The sequence below is a fragment of the Pollicipes pollicipes genome, unplaced genomic scaffold (genome assembly GCF_011947565.3).
Source record: "Pollicipes pollicipes isolate AB1234 unplaced genomic scaffold, Ppol_2.1 Scaffold_6138;HRSCAF=7277_pilon_pilon_pilon, whole genome shotgun sequence".
Taxonomy (NCBI): Eukaryota; Metazoa; Arthropoda; class Thecostraca; order Pollicipedomorpha; family Pollicipedidae; genus Pollicipes; species Pollicipes pollicipes.
This window is the reverse complement of record NW_023596818.1, coordinates 5,937,200-5,948,065: the sequence shown is the minus strand read 5'-3', so window position 1 is coordinate 5,948,065 and position 10,866 is coordinate 5,937,200. Positions and strand designations below refer to the sequence as shown.

Sequence of the window (10,866 nt, the reverse complement as noted above, 5' to 3'; positions counted from 1 at the left end):
CCAAAATACTCAAGAGTGGATCAGGTTGAAAGCTTCAATTAGTTAGTCTGACATAGGCGATAACAAATGATGGTATACGACAGCTGAAGTACAACAAGTTAATTTATTCCGCCTTTAATATTGCCTCCCTTTTCGAAAACATTTTCATTGGCTGAGGGAATTGGCCACGACACAGTAGCGTTTGAGAATATTTGCACAATAATATATGGTGAGCATCAAAGCAAATTGTACTCTAGTGACTTCAGTGTCCGGCTCCACTGGTCGCACCGACTTTTCACATTCCCGACTTTCTTCCAACGTAACTATTTTTGCATATTCAACCATCGCGAAAAGCCTGCTGCGTCGATCATGTCTTGCGGCCGTGACGAAATCGGGAAGACGCGTGCGCAGGTGCAGGGAGAAGCCGCAGCGACTCGCACTCACGTTAGCAACGCAGGTTTGCCTGTGAGTTAGCTGACCGTCGTCGACGACCATGTCGAAAAAGCGATGGCAGATATTCAGGAGCTCATATCAAAATGCTTCGGCGCCTACCAGGGAACAACTTATGAAGCGACCAGTACCGGGCAAGGGCCGGACAGCTGCTCGCCTGCCGTTGAACAGCTCACAGAGCAGACGACATGGGCCACGATCCGCACCATCAGGCTGGTCCGCAACCACCCGCCGCATCCCAACGTTCAAGTCGACCCGGCCGCGTCGTCGTCTCCGGCGGCGACGTCCGGGCGTCAGCAGCCCGTGCCGCGCCCCACCCTCGTCACGGCACCCGCAGTCCCCTCTCGCCGGCCTCCGCGGATGACACGCAGGGTGACGCGCCGAGAAGGCCCCCGCCCGATGCGGCACAAAGGGCGCCCGCTCCCCTCGCCCGGGGGCCCATCGGCGCCGACGGCCGCGCGGGAGCTTTTGATCCTCCGGCGACGCGGGTTCGGCCCATGTTTTTGCCGGAGTACGGCCTCTGGCGCCGTTCCCCGGGCGCGCAGCCCGCGGGTTGTTCGGCACAGCTGCGCGCGGACCGGAGCAGTGAGTGTACCGCGACGTAGGGGTGTCGGGGGCCGCAAGAAGGCTTCCGACGCAATCCGGGCGCGAGGGTCGGGCGGGGCGCACGTGTGGCTGGAGCAATAACCGCCTCCGCGCGAAGACTTCGCACCAGATTTCACCCGAACGGTAGGCTTGGGCTTTGATTAAGATGTGAGGTCTTGTATGGATCCGAACGCTCACCCGAACGGTAGGCTTGGGCTATGGTTGGGATGTGAGGCCTTGTATTGGTCCGAACGGTGTTAGCGGCCGGTGCATGTCGCGTATTTCGCGATCTTGGAGCGTTTCACAATAACGCCAGAACTGGTGTATTCGCGGCATGGTACGGTCGTCTGTAGACTTGTGCTTGACTCCGAAAAGAGGTGGAGTCTACCACTAAATAGGCGAACGTGGCGATTTGGAGTCGGAGTTCCAGTGACTATAAAAGCCCGGATGAGGGGACTCAATTCGTGATCTAAATAACGAAAAGTTTTCTTACTCTGACAGCTATCACATGTGCAGCAAATTGAGCTCCGGGTGTTTTGATGGCTTACAATCAAGTAGTATTTTCAAGCCCGGCTTATGATAGTCCTAGGAGTGGTTTATACCTCAAACAATTTTACCAAACTTACAACGTCGGAATCGGTTCGTTAGGTTAGCTCCTCGTTCTTTAATGGGAATCGGGCCCGGCTCAAGATGAGATCGCGCCGCTCGGGGTCAGAGTCGGAAACAATTTTATGCATTGGGGAGTCGGAATCAGAATCGATTTCGCTGGAGTGTAATAGAGCACATGCTTGATCACCTGCTTCCATTTGCATTTTGTGCATGTCACCACGTCACAGATATATGTATGTTGTCATACATGACAGTCGCTGAAATCCACCTTGAAGGGATTCGGCTGCCCAAAAACCATTTTTGAGAAAACTTTATTGAAAGTTGCAGCATACTGACCTGGTTCATGTAACACCACTATTTTGCCGATTTCTGTCGTAATTTTGCATTTTTGCCGATATCTTTTGTTGTACTAAGTTCGCAGAAGTCTGGCCTTAAGGCATAACCCCAGCCGTAACACATCTATGCTCACATCTCTGGCGGGAGGCCAGACGAGGCGTTTTGACGAAGTCCGTGGTGTCGCAGTCGGTGGCCAAGTGCAACAGCGGCAACATTTTAATCGTCCGGTGTTTGCGGAAATTGAACAGCTCTTTTAGATATATTATTTTTTCTGCAAGCTTTATGGATGATAACTCACGGAAGCGGTGCCGGCAGCCCCACTCACCCCTGTCACGTCATCCGTAAATCAATGATATGGTTTCGCTCGGCGGAAGCTGTTCCGAACCCTGCTCCAAGTGGCTCAAGAAGTCACCATCAACAATGCATGTCTGCCTGCTTTGTAACGTTGTGCTTTTCCCCTCGGGGTACCCACCGGGTGGGCTTGATGACGTACGTCATTTTGATAGTCCACGCTGTTGGATTCAACAAACAAACCTTGTTTGACATCGTTGTCAAGCGCCTGACGTCTGACTGGCCACAACCCACTTGAATCTGTACTGTTTTTTAAACGCTGGCCGATATCATATGTATCTCTCTAATGAAGATCTGCGTCAGTTTTCCTATACCCACTGACGGTGAGGGAGCTTTGAGTTTACCAAAACGTTAACCTGGAGCTTCGGTCATAAAATGTAGCTGAATACATATATATATATATATATATATATATATATATATATATATATATATATATATCTATATATATATATATACAATATACATACATATAAGCATATACATATCAATAATGAATGATAACGCATGACATGTAGCTGATGCCATACCATTGATTATGACGGTACACGTGGGCCCAGCCCCACCCTGTATACATGCCCCTGTCTCTCGGCACCGCCCGCAGCCCACAGTCGGTCTTCGCCCACAGTCGCTGTCGTCGGTCGCCATGCTGCGCGCGCTGCTGCTGGTGGTGGTGGCGGTGGCGGTGCTTCCGCTCGGCGGCGCCGTGACCTCGTGAGTACCGCGCAAACACAGCTGGGCCGGCGCAGCTCTTCCTATCTCGGCGCGTCCCTCCAGCCCCTGGCGCCGGCTCGCGCTCAGAGATAACGGCACGGCACGCGCCGCTTTGTTGCCCGCCGATGTATGCAGAAAACGGAAAAGGCGTTAACGCGCGGAGTGCGTTAATGCGCGGTTTCCTTGCGGGTTTCTGTGTAGGAATGGATGAATTCGTTGAGCTTTGTGGAACACTAATCCCGCGTTGCTAGGAATCGGTCGACAATCCAGCAGTGGTCTAAGATGTCATCGCTCCGTGCAATAAATATTTATGATCAAAGTGTAAATATACGTTAGTATTTATCAAGTTAAATTAGGCGCAGTTTCCAATTTTAGGCATCCCAACCTGACTTTGGACGTCCTTGGGCATCATGCATGCAAGCTCCACAGCTGGACGAAGGGCCGTCTCAAGGCCCGCTGAAAGGCCTTTACCACCACACTACAATTGTAGTTATAGTGCATCAAACGACAAGCAACGTGTTGGAACGGTCCGTGGATAACATTAACTTGTGAACAAGGTGGGCGTTTGACCACCAATCTCGACGAATTCCGTGCAATTCGCATGAGCTGGCATGTCATACCGCCGTGCACCCCTCCCATGCAGCCAACCGCTAGAGGGTGTTGGGCCGCACTATCTGCTCAGTGCCGTTCCATCCAGTCCGGTCTTGGTGAGGACCCATCGTCTGCTGGGGCTCTAACCACACCAGATCACCGGTCGCGGTCAATAATCCTTGGAGCTACTGAAAACAGGACATGCTTTGCATAGTGACGCACGCGCCATGTTTGGTGCTACTTGCGATAGCTTGGTTTAGTCTAGCTCGTGCAGTGCGAGTTCGTTTACAAAACTAGGACGCGGCTGCTGTGTGTTCATGTGGAGCTGTGTTGAAGTTCGGAAATGCCTCGGGGACAAGCCGCCCGTCAGCTGGCCATGGGGCTCCCGAGCGACTGCGGTGGAGGAACGAACTGCTGATTCAGGCACGAGCAGGGCGTGCTAGCATAACGTGATGAGATTGTCAGCATATGGAAAGTTTCTGATGGCGCTGGGATGCGATCCCGCGACCGAAGCGGAAGAAGACACGTGTTCGGAGCCCGCACCAAACCGCCGCCCCCCGGAAGCCGCTCCGCCCTCGTCCGCCGCGGTCGGTGTTGATCCTCATGTCCCCGAGAGGCGACGGTTATGTGCGCCACAGACGCCGAAGGGGAGGGCTCCGGGGGCGGCGAGGGGTGACGCCGGGAGAAGAGCTCGCCCACCGGGTGTGCGATGGGAGGGACAGTCAGTCGCCAGCTGTAAATATTTATCCCCGGACGGCCGTATGGTTGCATAAACACCGTCACCAGTGAGGACAACCACCGGGCGAGCCGTTGTCTCGGGGGGTCACACTGCACGTGCCGCGAACGGCGACGCAACGATGTCGGACGCTTCGCTGTCTGTTGACCTTCACGTGGCAGCTGTTTAGAACAGGGTTTGATAGCTTCACAACGCGTGTGACGGTGGAAGGTCTTAGCACTGCAGCCCCTCACGGTTATCAAAGGACCGTCTGGAACCGACGGCGTTTTGGGCCAAGAACGGCGCGGAACTGTTGAGCTCCCGCGTCCCGGGCCATCGAAATTCGCACCTATATTGTTAAGATGGTGCGTAGTGTATGCAGTATTACTGCGATTAATATTTTCCGCGTCACTCAAAACCTCGCTTAAAGACGAATCGTTTAATGCCATGTTTGACATTTCTGGCAACAGCTTGATTGAATTCGGCTCACGGACGCGACTCTGTTTACCAAACAAAAGCGCGGCTCTGCGCGATGTCCATTTGGAACATCTTGAAGTTCTGGAGGGCGGCGACGTCCTGCATGCAAAGACCTGGTTGTGAAAATGGTTATTTCTTTACAGCGATGTCCTTTTTATGCGACGGCAAGTAAATGTTTAACATAACATTGATAATCAAGGTTGACAAAGGCTGTTGGATGATACTCCATAGATCACATTTCTGGGGTGCATATCGCGGTCAGCGAGGCCTGTAAGCCACACAAACAAGTATTTTGCGACGACCCAAACAGCATTTTAAGCACACCGCAAAAGATTCTTGTTTGATTGAGATAGATGGATTTAGGCAATCTTATAGGGCACGCCTTTGTTTAACCGAACAGATCGCAGCTGCTTTATGTTCATATAGTATATCTTTACATTCGCGATATTTTTACTGGTTTTCCTCCGAATCACCATCCGTAGTGCCGAGCGGGTTTGTATCTCCAGGAGTACAACTTCCGGTGTCATTATGCCGAGTTTCAGAGAGCTCCGCTCTAGATTCCACTATAGTGCCGCGTCCACAGTTAGTTCCGCACATTACACATTCCAATTCCATAAAAATCGAGATGCATCCTTCCAGAAATGCGAAATTACATTCCCAGTTATATCGCCCACCATGAGAACATCATCACGAAGGTGATGTCCTGTTCTCGGCTGGTCTCCTCTCTCTGCGCATGGCCGATGGCACAGAAAGAGTAAACACGTCCTAATATGTTAGGTGTTCGAGTTTTTTTCGCCATTAAACTACTGCTTTTTGGAAGCAAACCTGCGTTCCCTTCCCGCGAAAATGAGTATATCAAAACTGCTGTCGTAAGCTCAGTTTCTTGTTGCGTTTTAAAAAGCCAGGCTGAACTCATAGTCATATTAATATCATCCATCCCTCTGAAGCCCCTTTCATCGGGACTTTAGACGCGGCCGACTTCAACTGGAGCGTTTGGCTTCGCATGGGCGTCCATCTGGCAGCTCTCCAGTAGGCTCTTGACAGACGCGCCACATTCGTTTCCTTTAGCGTAAGGACCTGGTCCTCGTCAGTCTCTCAGTGTCAATCCGCTCCGGTTCGGTCATCAATCACAAACTCCTCCGTTTCATCAGCTCTACGTAACGGATAAGCAGATCATATCTTCCGGCTGTCCCCAAACGGTAACAGCACCCTGACCCCATTCGACGTCATTTATCATTCACAACGGCAGGGCAGAGTGACAGCACGCATGCTCATCACCGCCTGCATCTGCTTGCGGCGCGTAAACTTACTCCCTTTAATGGCGTCACTCGTAATAAACTTGGACAGCGTTCGTGCGCCAGGGCTCCCCTCCCGCCTGACCTCAGTTGGTTGCGCCCGCCAGTAATTTACTGCCGTCGCTGCCAAACGCCGCCTCGTGATTTACCGCCATCATCATTGGTCAGGAGGTCTGACGTCACGTGGCGGTCGCGGATCCCGCGTTTCTCTGACTGACCCGACCCGACCCGCCGGTGCTGAACAGGGGCGGACCCGGTTCCGCGTCTAACCGCTGCATCGTTTCACGTTACACTTATGCAATGCCTGGAGAGATGCAACCAAGCGAGAGGAAGTTCTGCTTCGCAAAGATCCCGGTGCGGGCATCTCAAATTTGCAAGAATATGCTGCGTCACTCCTTGCGATGTGAGCGCCTCCCTCCAAATTCGAGATGCACGTAAGAAACTCGACGAAATCTGTCCAACCCATTGCTGTCTTACTGGTCGCGTTTGTGACGATATAAACAGGCTACTCGCCGCATACCCAGTAACGCTACAAAGACCCATGTGCTGGTCCCAGGGTGTGCACTTCGAAGTAAGTCACGTGTACCCTGTTTGCACGGGCGGTCGAAGGTAGTTGGAATTGAGACCGGAATGGATTCTCCGTGACGTGACGACCGTGCCGGGACGGATGAGGGTAGCGGAGAGCAATCACGTCAGCATGGGCGGAGATGGGACGGGCTAGCTGAGGGACAGGACACATGGATCAGGAGCGGTAAATGCAGAACACGTGGATCAGAAGCGGTGGATGCAAAATACATGGATCAGCAGCGGTAGATACAGAACGCGTGCATCAGGAGCGGTGGATGCAAAACACATGGATCAGGAGCGGTAGATGCAGAACACATGGATCAGGAGCAGTAAATACAGAACACGTGGATCAGGAGTGGTAGATGCAGCAATGTGATGCGGACGCCGATATAGGGAAACAGAAACAGAAAACCTTGAAACAGGCGACGACAGGTCGGAGTCTGGCCACGTCTCTGTTACCCGGTTTACATGGGCAGCCGAGGATAATTCGAATTAAGATCGGAACGGATCATTCGACGGTTAACCCTCTCGGCGAGGGGCGTTTACATGGGGCGAAACCGGCTTTACGTCGGATTAACGGTCGATAGTTCGATCCCGCTTAGTTCGAATCAAGGAACGGATTATGGGCGAAAACTGCGCTTTTGAGGCGAACTGAACAAAACAAGAAGAAAAAAGCCGGTACTCTGCGTATGGATGGCGAATGTCACGAGCCATGGTGGGCGCGAGACAGCTTTGAGGGCGAGGAGGAAGATGGACTCCGTTGGAAAAATGATCTGTGCGGGACTCATAGGCTTTATAGCTACAGCACAAGCCATAGCACTTGAAACACAAGAGTTGCGCAGTCAGCACTGCCAAATCTGTCACATAAACAGTGTTATATGCAAATTTGACTAGCGGGAAACTTTGGCTAGCAGGAAATCAGTATTTTCTTGTATTGGCCAACGACACTCACAAACTTACCACACTCATATCAGTATGCCACCCAGCATCATGTCATCTACTTTGCGCAGCCCAAGAAACACATTACCTACTCCCACACTAATGCATTTGAGCAGCCTGCAACAGTGAGCTAAGCTACAGAAATGACTCATGAATGCTACATAGTTAGTGGCAAAAATTGTGTAACTATGTTGTCTTTCCCCATCCAATGCATCATCAGTACCTGAGGGCAGCATTGCCATTTAGACTTGGCATGGACTGGCAAGTCACAATTTGCTTTCTTGACATACTAGGGTTGAAATACTGCTTTGATATTCTTGCAGTCAACAGCATTGGCTGATATGGACTGATAGCTAGGTGGCACAAACAGCTGTGTTCGCAGAGTCCAAAGATCATAACATGTGAACCAGCCCCAGAGCTGTCATGACAAATGCAATCTGGGCTCAAAATTCATAACAAATGATTAATTATAACAACAGCTCAATTATCCACCTCATGGTTTGCAAAGATACATGTCACAAAAAAGCACCAAGGTAACATATTTACTCACCAGTACAAAAACAGGTAATGATGTGCACCACAGATGTTCTCTGCACCTCATGTGGCATTATGTTAGGTTTACTTAGTTTATGCACTGTTTTCTTCCACATGAAATGCACAAACCTGGATTTGACAGAGTACTGATGACAGCTATTTTCATCCAGTGCTCACATTTGCTTTCTTGACATTTTGGAACCATCACTGGGCAATTTTGGCCCCATCATTAAAAATAGTTCACATTCTGCACTGACTGCAATGATCTATTGCCTATATTTGTTGATCCTTTGCATCATGCAGGAATTATTGAGCTACCTATCTCACACACACTAAACCGACAAGCAACAAACAGCCTAATCGCATCAAAAACAAATATTCCAGCCCCCGCTTCCTTGCCATTTGGTCTACCAGTGTGATGTAGCTTCATATTTCCTTGATGAGCCAGTCACCAATATCCAGCACATCCCTCCTGCCAATAGGTGGTCAACCAAATGTTCAAGTCACAGGAGGAATGTCTGCAAAATCAATCCTGGGGCATTTATGTATTCACTTAATGCAAGAAACTATTGGTACTCCCTGCAAGAATTGTTGAACAGTTCAAGTACCTACCTCATGGCCTGCAGACACCCATCACAAAAAAGCACCAAGGTGACATATTTAATCATCAGTACAAAAACAGGTGATGATATGCAACACAGACATGTTCTCCATGCAGCATGCGCCATCATGTTAGGTGTTAGTTTATGCACTGTTTTCCTGCACATGGAACACACAAACTTGGATTTAGCAGAGTAATGATGACAACTATTTTCATCCAGTGTTCACATTTGCTTTCTTGCTGTTCTGACCCCGTCATTGGGCAATTTCGGTCCTACCATTAAAGAAGTTCACATTCCGAGCTGACTGCAATGATCTATATTTGTTCATCTGTCATATCATGCAGCAATTTTTAAGCTACCTTTCTCACACAAATTTAACTGACGAGCAACCAGCATCCTAATTTAAGGAACATCTGCAAAAACACTCCTGGGGCCTTTAGGTATTAACTTAATGAAAGAAACTTGGAGGCATTCTCTGCAAGAATTTTGAGCAATCCAAAAATTAAAGTGAGAACAAGTCAAAGCTATATAAAATGACCATATTACCTCCATTTGGCTTTTGGAAGCATGGAGCCTGCCCCAGATGTAAATTAATCTAACCTCTAGGCGGAAAGATAACACCAAGCACCGCCGACGCCTGCTGTCTGCATAGATCACGCGCCTAGCAAGGATAAATTACGTGAGGATTTCTGTGCTGCTAGCCACACAAGGCCCTCAATAATAAGGGTAGTTTTAGCAGCATGGTGTCAACTTCACCTTCTTTCTCTTTTCCTTTACCATCTTGGACTTGGACCGTCTCGAGCAATAGCTAAAAACCCGTGGAAAAGCGGCAACACCAAACGAAGCTGAAATGGCCATGAACAGAACTGCGTGCGCCAGGCATTTTTCTTTTTTTTTTGTTTAGACAGCTGACGGCCGATAATTCGGACGAAATCCCTTCCTGAACGGATGATCCTCTCACGGGAAGGGATTTCCTCCGGCGCACGATTCGAATCAGCGGAACGGCGCGTGAGTGTATACATGGGCCGGATAGTTCGGATCGAGGACGGGTCCCGGCTCAATTCGAATCACAGCTGCCCATGTAAACAGGGTATGTTGTGACTCGGGCTTCTGATCCTTTCCTGAGCGGATGCAGACGGAGGCGTTTCGTCTCATGGGGGAGGATTTCAGCCGGCAAGTGATTGGAGTGGGCCGAACGGCGCGGGGTTGTTTACATGGGCCCAATCCTTCGGCTCAGGTCAACTCAGGTCAGCTCAGGTCGGGTTTCAGCTTAATTCTAATCACAGCGCTCATGTTAACAGGGTTTTTGTAAGAAACATTCCAGAGAATGCTGCACAGGAACACGGACTGAGTACAGGCAGAAGTGTGCTGAAATCCACGCGAGCTCCGCAACCGTGCACATCTCACAGTTGGAGGCTAAAACCACCGAGTAAGATCGGGCTGAAGAATTTGTGGTATGTCAGCCAGCTGGCTGTCAAAGCATCTGCACCAAATATTAACACTAGCGGTGCAAGTGTAATTTGAGGAGATGTTTTTGGTTGGTTCCTGATTTCAGGTCAACTCACTCAAATCATGAGGAGAGCATTAAAATGCCGTGACTTCAGCCCGTGATAAGGGCCGATAACTCAGCATGCGTCAGTTGGCAGCTGCCAAGGATAAACCTCACATATTCCAGCCATCCTAACGACTGCACTTACTCCTCTGATGCGAAGTGTATGGCCGACACATTGAGCTCGTTATTGAGCGCTCGCAGCTTCAGGCCAAGTAGGTGTGAAGAACCAAGGAGATGCGGCTAGGCGAAAAAGGCGGCTAAAAATGTGCTCGTCTCGGGCATCCAGATGTGTCACAGCCTCGTCAAGCGCTGTGACGTCACGGTCACGGCACTGCCGGCAGCTCGGCTCCCTTCTAACACGCTCTGCCGCTGCAGCCTGCAGGACATGGAGTCCGCCATCGTCAGCCTGGACGCGAAAATGAGGGCGGTGGCCAACAGACTGCACCGACACGAGTCCAGGTGAGGCTCCGGCCAGTTACAGACTGCACCGACATGAGTCCAGGTGAGGCTCCGGCCAGTTACAGACTGCACCGACACGAGTCCAGGTGAGGCTCCGGCCGGTTACAGACT

General features: G+C 50.5%; 1 long non-coding RNA gene across 1 annotated transcript; it reads left to right on the top strand.

The window, feature by feature from the left end:
* Nucleotides 1-1,021: 1,021 nt before the first annotated feature.
* On the top strand, nt 1,022-10,777 carry LOC119106270 (uncharacterized). The gene is made up of 3 exons (XR_005095115.1): nt 1,022-1,158; nt 2,939-3,024; nt 10,672-10,777. It is a non-coding gene; the product is annotated as an uncharacterized LOC119106270 (long non-coding RNA).
* Nucleotides 10,778-10,866: the final 89 nt, after the last annotated feature.